Source organism: Arachis duranensis, chromosome 9 (genome assembly GCF_000817695.3).
Source record: "Arachis duranensis cultivar V14167 chromosome 9, aradu.V14167.gnm2.J7QH, whole genome shotgun sequence".
Taxonomy (NCBI): Eukaryota; Viridiplantae; Streptophyta; class Magnoliopsida; order Fabales; family Fabaceae; genus Arachis; species Arachis duranensis.
In genome coordinates, this window is record NC_029780.3 from 59651898 (window position 1) to 59666626 (window position 14729).

Genomic DNA, 14729 nt, shown 5'->3' on the forward strand with positions numbered 1-14729 from the left:
GGCATGTGGTGGTGGTTGTTGACAATCACAATAAGGGTCACCACATCCACTAGATTGATATGCATTAGGATGAGAATTATACCCATAAGAAACTGGAGGCGGTTGTTGCCAATAAGGTTGATCAATCCCTTGAGGCTCCTCCCATCTTTGATTGTTCCATCCTTGATGCACATCATCATTGTAGCTTCCATTCCCTACAACATAAATTGAGCCAAACTCATAGCCAAAGGGATGAGAATTCATAATAGCAAATAAAAATAAAAGCTAACAAAAATAAGCAACAAAGTCCTAAAGCTAACAAAAACTAGCAAATAAGCAAAAGACAAACATATTCACATATTCACAATAGCCAATAACATAACACCATTGCAACTCCCCGGCAACGGCACCATTTTTGATGATATGACTTTTGTGTGGTATAGAATTTTCCTCAAATGAATGAATTCTCGTTGTAAGTATAGTTCTACACCAACAAAGAGTCCTCTCATGCAAAAATTTTGGTTATCAAAAGGAACAAACCCCAAATAAGTTTATTACCGGAGTATTTAGACTCCGGGTCTTCTCACGAAAAGTTGCAATAAAGTGGTCAATTATTGACTATAGGGATCAAGGGGGGTTTTGATTGATATGAGGCAAGAAATTAAATGGACAAGAATTTAAATGACAAGAAAAGTAAATGAAGCAAGTAATAAAGAGAGTCATTCATGGCAATGGATTGAGATCATAGGCTTTCTATCCTAGTCATGCATGATCAATTCATTTTATTTAGTCAACTCCAACAAATAGGTAGAAAGTCAAACAAGATTAATCAATCATGTTACAAATATAAACAAGAATTTATATCATTACGTCAACTCTAACAAATAGGGAGAAAGTCTAACGAGACTAGCTAATCTCAATCCAAAAGTCCTAACCGACTTACTAATTAAACTAGCAAAAGATTAGCGTCAATGGAAACAATATTCCATAAGTCCTAATCATCTCACTAATTAAATTAGCAAAAGATTAGCATCAATGGAAACAATATTAGCTAACAACTCTAGATCACCAACATAATTTGGGTTTTCATGACTCAAGATTGCCTAATTACTCTTTCCAATCCAAGAATGCTCAAAATCTACTCTAACATCCAACCAAGCATTTTGTCAAACACTTGGTGGGCACAAAAGGAAAGCATAGTAAATGTGCAAGAATAATAAAATCTACCAACTACCAATAGCAAGAAAAGTAAAATCAATAACTCAAATCAACAATAAAAATAACATCAAACATAAAATTGCATTAAAGGAAAATTAAGATCCAACAAGGTTCATGAACATAAAAGAAACAAAATAAAAGAAATGAACAAGTAAAAACTAGAAGAGTAGAGATGTAACAACAAGATATTATATGGAGAAACTAAATCAAAACAAGAATTAAAAGTTGGATTTAAGAAAATTAAACCTAAACTACCCTAAATTCTAGAGAGAAGAGAGAGCTTCTCTCTCTAGAATTCTACCCTAAAACATGATGAAAACTAAAACTATGACTAAGTATGTTCATTCCCCCTTCAATCATTGGGTTAAATAGCATCAGAAATGGGTTGGATTGGACCCAAAATGAGCTGCAAAATCGCTAGGGGCGATTTCATTAAAGTGGGCCACGGACAGCATCGGCGCGCGCGCAGAAAGTGCACGTGCGCGCCCCTGAACGCAAAGCAACATATGAAAAACTTTATATCATTTTGAAGCCCCGGATGTTAGCTTTCCAAAGCAACTAGAACCGCCTCATTTGGACCTCTGTAGCTCAAGTTATGGTCGTTTGAGTGCGAAGAGGTCGGGCTTGACAGCTTTATGGTTCCTTTATTTCTTCATGAGTTCTCCCACTTATGAACATGAAATCACTCAACAAACACATCAAGGTATCAAATGGAATTAAGGTGAATTAAAATCACCAATTTTAGGGCCTAAAAAGCATGTTTTCACATTTAAGCACAAATCAAGGGAGAATTGCAAAACCATGCTATTTCATTGAATAAATGTGAGAAAATGTGATAAAATCCCCCCAAAATAAGCACAAGATAAACCACAAAATCAGGGTTTATCAGTAAGTTTAATAAATAGCAGAAGTTACGCATTTGAGGTAACTTGAGAGTGAATAAAGAGGTAAATATGATGAAAAATGTGAAAAGGAAGTGGTTAATGAAAGAAGTTAATGTGCCATGGCTTTGATGAATGACTAAATAATTAATGGCTTATGAATCGTGGCTTGCCACTACGTGTTCCAGGTTGAATCTTTGATACTCTGTTGACCCTACGTCGTAAGGGTGACCGGGACGTATAAAATTCCAGGTTATGGATAGCCCCCATTGAGTGATTTGAATAATGAATGAATGTGAAATCTATGCATAGACTCATGGGGATGCGTGACGGGGAACAGTCTAAGGTTTTCGGACTTGTCGGGTTGCCTAGATAACCAACAGATGAGCCTCATCAGCCATAGGACAGGCATGCATCATGTGCATTTGTTTGTTTTGATTGATATGCATTATCTGAGATTGCCTAATTAAAAATATATATTCTGCTACTTGCTATACTTGTTATTTGCACTATCTGCTTCTTACTTGTGCGTGAACTTGTTTGGTTGGTTGTTTCTGGATAATTTATGGACGACGGAGGAAAGGAAGAAGGGTGAAAAGGGTTAGTGGATATGTTAGGTTTGAGTTTGGGTAAGTTTAGGAATGCTTAGATTATCTACCCCTAATTATGGCTTTTTCTTAGAACTAAGCTTTATAATTGCATGACGGAGTTCTAGGATAGCCTCTGGCATTCCCAAGACCTTATTTATTATACGCGTGGCACCTTTAACATGCTGAGAACCTCTGGTTCTCATCTCATACTGGGTTGTTATTTTCAGATGTAGGTCAAGAGGCTCCTCGCTAGGCGTTTGAATCCTTGAAACGGAGTAGTCCATGGTTGATTTTAGGATTTTCTGTTTATATGTATATATGTACCAATGTACTTAGCTTGCTCTCTAAGAAAACTTGTTATTTTGTTCCTCATAGAGGCTGTGGGAGAGATAGAATCCTATTTTGTATTTTTTGTATAGCCTTGGCTTCGCAGGCTAAGTCAGGAGCTAGTTATGTTGTATTTTTGGCCCTCTTTTACTCTGTCATTTATTCTTATACTTATCTTCTAGGTTTCATAGCACTCAAGTAATCTTATTCTTTGAGCGTTACGCTTTTTATTTTCCAATTTTTGTTAACCCATTTTTCAAGGCTCCTAGTATATTATCTCTTTCACTATTATATGTATTTATTTTATGGATTAGAGGTCTGTAACACCACACTACCTCTATTCTACGACTTGAGTGTAAAACTCTGAGTAGTAGGGTGTTACATTTTTAGCTTCGATTATGCAATTTATATGATGAAATTGCTCGAGATAATTGAATCAAAAGACATCAAAAAGGGCAAATATGTATGGGAGAATCGGATACAGGTAACTATCTTTAAAAATAGATAACTCTATATTACTAAGTTAACAGAGTTTAATAAAAGATTTTTTAAACTGTAGGAAGAAGTGGATCATTTAAAGAATGTTAAGCCATCAGACTGCCCAAGCCATCTGTGGTGTTATTGAGTCCTTATTGTGAATTGTGTTCAGAAGATATCGACAGTACATAGTTTGAATGTTGTACACGGTTAAAAATTGAGTGTTAAATTGTCTGTTTGAATACATACTTTCTATCTTTGTAATTATTTAATACACCAAACTCCTTTACAAATACACTGAAAATTATTCGAAATATACCGAAAGAACATCCATGTATATTTTTCTATAAATTATAACCAGGAGATATGAGAATTCTGTAATTTGAATTGTTACCCTCCTTAAGTATTGAATTGTCTATATAATATATATTTAAAACAAACAAATCCCTTCAGATAGTTAAAGACACTAATTTCCAAACAAAAAATAGCAACATGTCAAAAAGAAACAAAAACAAGAAAATATAAAAATGAAGAGCATGTAGAATACACAGAAATTATTTCTTTGTATACCGAAGTAGTGTCACACTACACCAGAAAGACTGCCCTATGCTACTGAATCTCTGAACTAATAATTTATAACATGTCTATGATAATGGCTGAAATTTGACTGCACTACTGAACTGCCATAAAAAAGGTTCAACTGTAAAAAGTAAATCATATATTACTACAACTATTAACATGCACAAACTCAATTTTCCGTATTTAAAGGACATCACTTTTACCTCGGTTAGATATTTCTCTTTCTTTTACTTTGAAGTATTTGCAATCTATTTTTCAGTGTTTGACCCCAATTTATTTTTCGAACATCCTCTTATTCTAATCTATGAAGGGCTTTGAAGCTCGTTAATATCTTCTAAGGAAGCATTATGGTAAGATAACGAACAGTTCCCTTTGCTTTGGCTTTGGGTTCTTGCTTCTCAGCAATAGCATTATCATAAGCGCGGTGCAGAATCGCAGTCAACTCTTCAAGTTTTGAAACAAATTCATAAATATTTTGTGACTAGAACACCAAATCATTAAATCATTACATTCTTGCTCCATCGTTCCAATATATATCTTGGTTAAACTTTATTTACTCGCTCAAAGCTTAACATGCTCAGAGAATGATGGCACAATATCCCTCTTAACTCGAATAATAAGTACTGGCATTTAACTTTAGTTGATATCCTATGGTATGTAATTGCAAACTTGTTGAATATTAAGTTAGAAACTTGTTCTACAACTTCATATACGGTATAACCTAAAGCGGAGTACGTTGATCTTGTGATGCAATTCACCATTCCTCTAAATTGTGCTTGGACCTCCCTGAACTTCTCATGCATATACACGTGTTGAAATTGAGCTTCTATTGATGATTTTGTTGCATATGGTATGACCATATGAAAATCTACTTCATAGGCAATTCTCGTACTGTTTGACAAATTGGATAAGTGAGTTGTTGCGCATAATAAACTTGTTAAAAAAAGCATGCATGATTTCGCTTCTTTGCATGCTTCTCATCCCGGCTCAGAATTGGTGATCAAGATAAACTGGAATACATAAATGACGATCTTTGAAAAGCTTTGAAAAACCACTGAAATCAGACTAAAATACATTGAAAAACATAAATTTTGACACCTCTAATACACAAGCAAAACACATACTAAAACTACCAACATCAGTTAACCCTAATAAAAACATTACCTGAAAGCCATTTGTTTTTCCCAAGACCATACTTCATCAAAAAATCATTCCTATTCCTATCAAATGATTCTTTTGTAAAAGAGTTCCAAACAACATGACTCATCTCGTGTTTAATTTCTTTGTGTTGCTTGTAACTGTTTAATTTTCCTGGGATTTTCTTCATGATATGCCAAATACACTACCGGTGAATTGTTGTGGGCATACAAGCCTTAATAGCCTATATATCGATGCACATTGATAGGTAAGAATGCCTTTCGGAGCATTTCGTCCCATGCAATGAAGCCAACATTCAAATAACCATTTGGATGATTGAGTATCCTCATTTTTCATCAAATCACATCTTAGAAGTGTTGATTGACCATGGTGATTCACGCCAAAAAAAGAATCAAAACCAGATTATACCTGAATATAACGACACAGAAACAAATCTTATATACATCCAAAAACCCTTTATATACATCGAAAGTGTTTCAAAAACACATAAATTAGAACAACATATTATCTATTTGTATTGTAAGTGGTATCAAATGAAATAACATCTCCAAAATACTCACAGGCAGCACTGCTTCTTGCGTCAGCCCAAAAAGTGATCTTATTTAACTGATCAACCTCAAGTTCAAGCTCAAAAAAGAAATTATGATTCTTCTCTTTCATTCTTAATAAGTATTTTCCATATTCTTTTACATCCTCTAGTTCTGAAACATTCTGCACTTCTCTCGTGATGCAATTTCTCACATCTTTTTCAATAAAACTTAATTCACGATAGACCCTTATTACTATGATAAATGGTTGGTATGTTATGATTGGTTTAGATTATGGCTTCCTAGTTATTCTTTATTGTACATCATACGGATATGCTTAATTCCCTGTGTTCTTTAAGCATCTCTGCTTAATTTACACATTAGGGATGTTAATGATGCAACACACCCTTCGAAATGATCCAAACACCAACGTTCGTCAACATATGTATATAAATTCTTGTAGGACAATTTAATCCAGCGGAGGGATTTGTGTTCTCAATTGGTGATATATTCAATTTCTGTTTCCCCACTCTGCTACATGTAATCAATTGGTTCTTAATTTTATTTCTCTTCTTATATGTGCTCTGAATTTTTGTAGAAAAACCTGCAACTTTTGAATAATATTTGTAGAATTTTGCAGCTTCTTCAAGCATGTTAAAAGTCATCCCAACCTTTGGAACAAGCTACACATTAACATCAAATAGAAACTACTAAATACATTAATAATAGTACACAATACACCATATTAAAAGGATAACACACACCGAAAACCATCATAAAAAATATTAAAATCAAATTCAGAACTTGTACATTACATTCAAATTCAAACCATCAACTATGCACAACAATTTTCACAAACAGAAATTAAATTATTCAAACCTCACCTTACTACTTGATTCGATTCAAAATAATAATACAATTGACCCTCATCCAATTGAAAAGTCTGAACCTATATATACAACAAAAAGTTTCTATAATACACAAAAAAATTTGATATACACCAAAACGAGAATGGAACAGATTCATCAGAACTCCCACATTACATTCAATTCAAACCATCAATGATGGAGAAGCTAGGGATCTTTGAGGTACAAGCTGCAAGAATCTCACTAGAGATGGCAGACAATTCAAGAAAACAAGCTTATGGACTTATAGAGGATATTCTGGTAAAGATTGAAGACCATTACATCCCTGCTGATTTCATAGTCCTAGAGACTGGGAAGTGCATGGATGAATCCATCATCCTTGGCAGACCCTTCCTAGCCACAGCAAAGGCTGTGATTGATGTTGATAGAGGAGAATTGATCATTCAAGTGAATGAAGAATCCTTTGTGTTTAAGGCTCAAGGATATCCCTCTGTAACCATGGAGAGGAAGCATAAAGAGCTTCTCTCAAAACAGAGTCAAACAGAGCCCCCCACAGTCAAACTCTAAGTTTGGTGTTGCGAGGCCACAACCAAATTCTAAGTTTGGTGTTGAACCCCCACATTCAAACTCTAAGTTTGGTGTTGGGAGGTTCCAACATTGCTCTGAACATCTGTGAGGCTCCATGAGAGCCCACTGTCAAGCTACTGACATTAAAAAAGTGCTTGTTGGGAGGCAACCCAATGTTATATTTTATCTATTCTCTTTTGTTATTTTATGTCTTTTGTAGGTTGATGATCATGAGAAGTCACAAAACTTATTGGGAGGCAACCCAATTTTATTTTAATTTTATCTATACTATTTTGTTTTCTTTTTAGGTTGATGATCATGTGAAGTCACAAAAACAATTGAAAAAGCAAAAACAGAATGAAAAACAGAATGAAAAATAGCACACCCTGGAGGAAAAACTTGCTGGCGTTTAAATGCCAGTAAGGGCAGCAAATGGGCGTTTAACGCCTAGTCTGGAACCATTCTGGGCGTTTAACGCCAGAAAGGGACACCAGACTGGCGTTTAATGCCAGGAATGGGCAAGAAATTGGCGTTTAATGCCAGAAAAGGGCAGCAGCTCGACGTTTAATGCAGGATTGGCAGAAAGGGCGTTTTGCACGCCACTTGGTGTAGGGATGAGCTATCCTTGACACCTCAGGATCTGTGGACCCCACAGGATCCCCACCTATCCCACCACTCTCTATCTTCTTCACCCATTCACCAATCACCTCAATACCTCTTCCCCCCCAAAAAAAACCCCCTCACCTATCAAATCCCACTATTCTCTTCACCACTCACATCCATCCTTCATAAACCGCTACAAACCCCACCATCCAAATTCAAACCACTTTCCCTCCCAAACCTACTCGTAATGACCGAACCCTACCCCTCTCTCCACCCCTATATAAACCCTTCTTCACTCCTTCATTTTCACACAACCTAAACACTACTTCTCACCCTCAGCCGAACCACAAAAGCCCCCTCCATCTCCTCTATTTTTTCTTCTTCTACTCTTTTCTTTCCTCTTTTGCTCGACGACGAGCAAACTTTCTAAGTTTGGTGTGGTAAAAGCATTGCTTTTTGTTTCCCCAAAACCATTTATGGCACCTAAGGCCAGAGAAACCTCTAGAAAGAGGAAAGGGAAGGCAAAAGCTTCCACCTCCGAGTCATGGGAGATGGAGAGATTCATCTCAAGGGTGCATCAAGACCACTTCTATGAAGTTGTGGCCATGAAGAAGGTGATCCCCGAGGTCCCTTTCAAACTCAAAAAGAGTGAATATCCGGAGATCCTACATGAGATCCAAAGAGGTTGGGAAGTTCTTACCAATCCCATTCAACAAGTCAGAATCTTAATGGTTCAAGAGTTCTATGCCAACGCATGGATCACCAAGAACCATGATCAAAGTGCGAACCCGGACCCAAAGAATTGGCTTACAATGGTTCGGGGGAAATGCTTAGATTTTAGTCCGGAAAATGTAAGGTTGGCATTCAACTTGCCCATGATGCAAGGAGATAAACATCCTTACACTAGAAGGGTCAACTTTGATCAAAGGTTGGACCAAGTCCTCATAGACATTTGTGAAGAGGGCGCTCAATGGAAGAGAGATTTAAGAGGGAAGCCGGTTCAACTGAGAAGGCATGACCTCAAGCCCGTGGCTCGGGGATGGTTGGAGTTTATCCAACTCAATCATTCCCACTAGCAACCGGTCCGAAGCTACTATTGACCGGACTATCATGATTCTTAGCATCATGATTGGAAAGGAAGTAGAAGTTCATAAGGTTATATCCCAAGAACTTTATAAGGTGGCAGACAAGTCCTCTACCTTGGCAAGGTTAGCCTTCCCTCATCTCATTTGTCACCACTGTAATTCAGTTGGAATTAACATAGAGGGAGACATCCTCATTGATGAGGACAAGCCCATCACTAAGAAGAGGATGGAGCAAACAAGAGATCCCACTCATGGACATGAGGAAATTCTTCCTAGATGAGTTGAGTTCCAACATGGGACAACTAAGGGTGGAGCACCAAGAACATTCCATCCTCCTCCATGAAATTAGAGAAGATCAAAGAATCATGAGAGAGGAGCAACAAAGACAAGGAAGAGACATTGAGGAGCTCAAGCACTCCATAAGACCTTCAAGAGGAAGAACAAGCCTCCATCACTAAGGTGGACCCGTTCTTTAATCTCCTTGTTCTTTATTTTTCTGTTTTTCGAAAATTATGCTTTATGTTTTATTTCTGTTTGTGTCTTATGATCATTGGTGTCTTAGTGTCTATGCCTTAAAGTTATGAATGTCCTATGAATCCATCACCTTTCTTAAATGAAAAATGTTCTTAATTGAAAAAGAGAAGAATTGCATGAATTTCGAATTTTATAATAGATTAATTATTTTGATGTGGTGGTAATACTTTTGATTTCTGAATGTATGCTTGAACAGTGCATATGTCTTTTGAATTTGTTGTTCATGAATGTTAAAATTGTTGGCTCTTGAAAGAATGATGAAAAAGGAGAAATGTTACTGAGGATCTGAAAAATCATAAAAATGATTCTTGAAGCAATAAAAAGCAGTGAATTCAAAAAAAAAGGCAAGGATAATAAAAAGGATCCAAGGCTTTGAGCATCAGTGGATAGGAGGGCCTACAGGAATAACATCTTGGCCTAAGTGGCTAAACCAAGTTGTCCCTAACCATGTGCTTGTGGCGTGAAGGTGTCAAGTGAAAACTTGAGACTAAGCGGTTAAAGTCGTGATCCAAAGCAAAAAGAGTGTGCTTAAGAACCCTGGACACCTCTAATTGGGGACTCTAGCAAAGCTGAGTCACAATCTGAAAAGGTTCACCCAGTTATGTGTCTGTGGCATGGATGTATCCGGTGGTAATACTGGAAAACAGAGTGCTTTGGGCCACGGCTAAGACTCATAAAGTAGCTGTGTTCAAGAATCATCATACTTAACTAGGAGAATCTTTTGCTATTGTATTAGAAGAATCTTTCAATCTTCGGATCATCTTTTGATCATGTTTTTATGATTGAACCCTCTTCTAGGAGGCTGGCCATTCGGCCATGCCTAGACCTTGTTCTTATGTATTTTCAACGGTAGAGTTTCTACACACCATAGATTAAGGTGTGGAGCTCTGTTGTACCTCGAGTATTAATGCAATTACTATTATTCTTCTATTCAATTCAGCTTATTCTTGTTCTAAGATATCACTTGTTCCTCAACTCGATGAATGTGATGATCCGTGACACTCATCATCATTCTCACCTATGAACGTGTGCCTGACAACCACCTCCGTTCTACCTTAGATTGAGTGGATATCTCTTGGATCCTTAATCAGAATCTTCGTGGTATAAGCTAGAATCCATTGGCGGCCATTCTTGAGAATCCGGAAGGTCTAAACCTTGTCTGTGGTATTCTGAGAAGAATTTAGGGATTGAATGACTGTGACGAGCTTCAAACTCGCGATTGTGGGGCGTTAGTGACAGACACAAAAGAATCACTGGATTCTATTCCGACATGATCGAGAACCGACAGATGAATAGCCGTGCTGTGACAGAGCACGTTGAACATTTTCACTGAGAGGACGAGACTGTAGCCATTGACAACGGTGATGCCCAACATACAGCTTGCCATGGAATGGAGTAAAAAGGATTAGATGGAGACAGTAGGAAAGCAGAGAGACGGAAGGGACAAAGCATCTCCATACGCTTATCTAAAATTCTCACCAATGAATTACATAAGTATCTCTATCTTTATTTTATGTTTTATTTATCTTTTAATCATTAATCCTCCATAACAATTTGAATCTGCCTAACTGAGATTTACAAGATGACCATAGCTTGCTTCATACCAACAATCCCCGTGGGATCGACCCTTTCTCGCGTAAGGTTTATTACTTGGACGACCCAATGCACTTGCTGGTTAGTTGTGCAAAGTTGTGATAAAGAGTTGAGATTGCAATTGAGCGTATCATGTTGATGGCGCCATTGATGATCACAATTTCATGCACCAGTTAGTCATAAGATTCTTTAATCAAGTCGGTGTTCTCTAAAGCTTTTAAGATTACTCTATTTTCTCTTCTCTGAATTATGATAATACTAATAATATCTTTACTAAATAATATTCTTAATATTATTTATATATTTTTTTAAAAACTTAGCTTTATAAAGATTTTATTTTTAAACTCTTATTATCTACATTTTAAATTTCAAACTTTTAAATATTAAATATTTTGTGTTTAACTCAATATTTTTATAAAATGATATTTGAGACTTCAGTTATCTCAAAATTTATAAAAGTAATAAAAACCTTTAATAAAATACCCAATTTTCCCCTATTCTTTATTTAGTATTCAAAATACCTGAAAACTTATATAATTGCAAATTTTACATCAATTTTTTATATACAAATATAATGTTACCCTTCAAAAATATAATTTAAATACTAATCTTCCTCTTACACCAAAACCGAACCCTTAGCCTTTTTCTTTCAAAATTTTACTTGTATTTTAATCCGTTTTCGAGTTTTTGCGGTTACCGATTCTTCGTAACTTTTGATATAATCTCTCGGCCATTACCTCAATAATTTTATTCAAAAACTAACACAATGATAGCCCTAAATTAGCCTCATTATCAAGGTTTGGGCAGCACCAACATGACCGAACCATAAGCTTAATCACATATAACAATAAATAAACCAAATCCAATATAAAGTTAATCAAACTCCATCAATAATAAATCACAACAACAATTCACTTATTCAACACAAATTTAATCAGTGAGAATTCACCAAAATCCTACCTGTATACAAAATCAAAATACTCAAAGCTCCGGAGAAACTTTTTGACCGAGCTACCTGTTCATACCCTGGACCGAGCTGTATTACCCTGGTTGGTCGACGTCAGCGTGACCGACCTCTCGTAAAGGTTGGCTCGCAACCATCCTCTTCTTAAAGAGGTCGGCTAAATCACCATAGAGGCCCAACTAGGCCCAAACAAAAGGACGCAGCCCACTCTAAAGGCTGCTGGCCTAAAAGATAAGGTGACTTTGCTCAAAGATAAGATAAGATAACCAAACTTATCTTCAGAAATGTCACTCCACACTACTATAAATACACTGGAGCAGCCAGGTATAACTCAAACTCTGACTCTACACAAAAAACCTGCCTAAAGCATGTGCTAAATTAAGCATCGGAGTCTCTTGCAGCTACAACCACCCCCGGGTGACGAAGGATCAGCAGCGTCTCCAACTCTTCCAGGTCAGACACGGTAGCACCGACCAGCACAAAAGATCTCGTCCGAGATTGACCTTCAGTTTCAGGTAACCCTCGGAAAATTTGTGCCATTGACGGGGACCTGGAAGTCATCCCATCATCATGGCGGACAACCTTGACAACGATCACAACCCTGGTTTTGAAGAAAGAACTCCGCTTAAAAACACGGATACCACGTCAAAGGACACACTTCAACCCAAGGGAGCAAGTAGTCCCCGAATGCAGAAATTATGGATGCTCTACGAGCACAGTAGGATCGCCTCAAATAGCTCAAACAAGAGGCCGAACATCAGCGGTAAGCCGAAAGAGACCTCCGGAAGGAAACAAGACGGCGTCGAGAGCTAGAGGACAAGCTCCTAAAGCATGAGGCGACCTCAAAACAAAAACTACTCGATCCAGTCACGAAGATAGCCTTCACAAGGACTAAGACCCATTCACTAAAGAGATTATGAAAGCTCCTGATATGACCCCATACGATGGTACATCTGATCCGAGCCATAATCTCAGCAACTTCAGAAGTAGGATGTATCTCACAGATGCCTTAGACGCAATTCGATTCAAAGCTTTCCCGACTACCCTAACTAAGACAGCAATAAACTGGTTCGACAGTTTTCCTCCAAGGACAATCACAAGTTTTGACGACCTTGCTAAAAAGTTCCTCGCCAGGTTCTCCATCCAGAAAGATAAAACCAAACATGCTCCAAGCTTGTTGGGAATTAAATAAGGAGATCGGGAAAGCCTTCACAACTAAATGGAAAAAGCATGCCTTGACATATAAAGTCTTCCAACAGAAGCGGCCATCATGGGGCTCATCAACGGCCTAAGAGAAAGACCTTTTAGCCACTCAATATCCAAGAAACACCCAACATCTCTAAACGAGGTTCAAGAAATGGTGGAAAAATATATCAATATGGAGGAGAACTCCCGATTGGGGGAGAGCTCAAAAATCAGATTCTCTTACCCACCACGGAACAAGGATAAAGAATCCAGGAAGAAAGAATACCAACCTATTGAGAAACCTAGAAAATACCACAACTACACCCCTCCTTGGGTGTCTCTTGTGGATGTCTACCAAGAGATATGCAACACTGAGAAGATCCCACTGCCTCCCCCGATTAAACACAAAAGAGGAGGAAATCGGACAGAGTATTGCGAATACTAGCGAATCTACAAACATTCTACAAACGAGTGCTTCGACCTAAAGAATGTCATAAAAAAAATTGGCACGAGTAGGGCGACTAGATCGGTTCTTAGCCAGTAAAACAGATGAACCGAGAAAGAGAAGAAGGGATGAAGAGGCTAGACGAGTTGAACGTCCACCTCACACCCCTGAGAGACATGTTCATATGATAAATGGAGGATTCGTAGGAGGAGGGATCTCTAAATCATCTCGCAAAAGACACCTTAAAGAGGTATATCATGTCGGAGAAGGGTCAGGTCACCTAACCTACCCACTATTACCTTTATCCAAGAAGACGCCATAGGCATCATCCCGGGGCATGATGATCCCATGGTCATTACCATCATACTCTCCAATGCTAATCTCCACCGAACGTTGGTAGACCAAGGAAGCTCCTGATGAGCGGATAATTTATACGCTTTTTGGCATTGTTTTTAGTATGTTTTTAGTATGTTTTAGTTAGTTTTTATTATATTTTTATTAGTTTTTAGTTAAAATTCACTTTTCTGGACTTTACTATGAGTTTTTGTGTTTTTCTGTGATTTCAGGTATTTTCTGGCTGAAATTGAGGGACCTGAGAAAAAATCTGATTCAGAGGCTGAAAAGGACTGCAGATGCTGTTGGATTCTGACCTCCCTGCACTCGAAGTGGATTTTCTGGAACTACAGAAGCTAAATTGGCACGCTCTCAACTGCATTGGAAAGTAGACATCCTGGGCTTTCCAGCAATGTAATAGTCCATACTTTGCCCGCGATTTGATGGCCCAAACAGGCGTTCCAAGTCAGCTCAAGAATTCTGGCGTAAAACGCCGAAACTGGCACAAGAATGGGAGTTAAACGCCCAAACTGGCACAAAAGCTAGCGTTTAACTCCAAGAAGAGTCTCAACATGAAAATGCTTCAATGCTCAGCCCAAGTACACACCAAGTGGGCCCGGAAGTGGATTTTTATGTCATTTACTCATCTTTGTAAACCCTAAGCTACTAGTTCTCTACAAATAGGACCTTTTGCTATTGTATTTTCATCTTGGTTCTTCTAGTTCCCTCTCTGGGGCCGAAGCCAATGATCACCATTATCACTTATGTATTTTCAACAGTGGAGTTTCTACACACCATAGATTAAGGTGTGGAGCTCT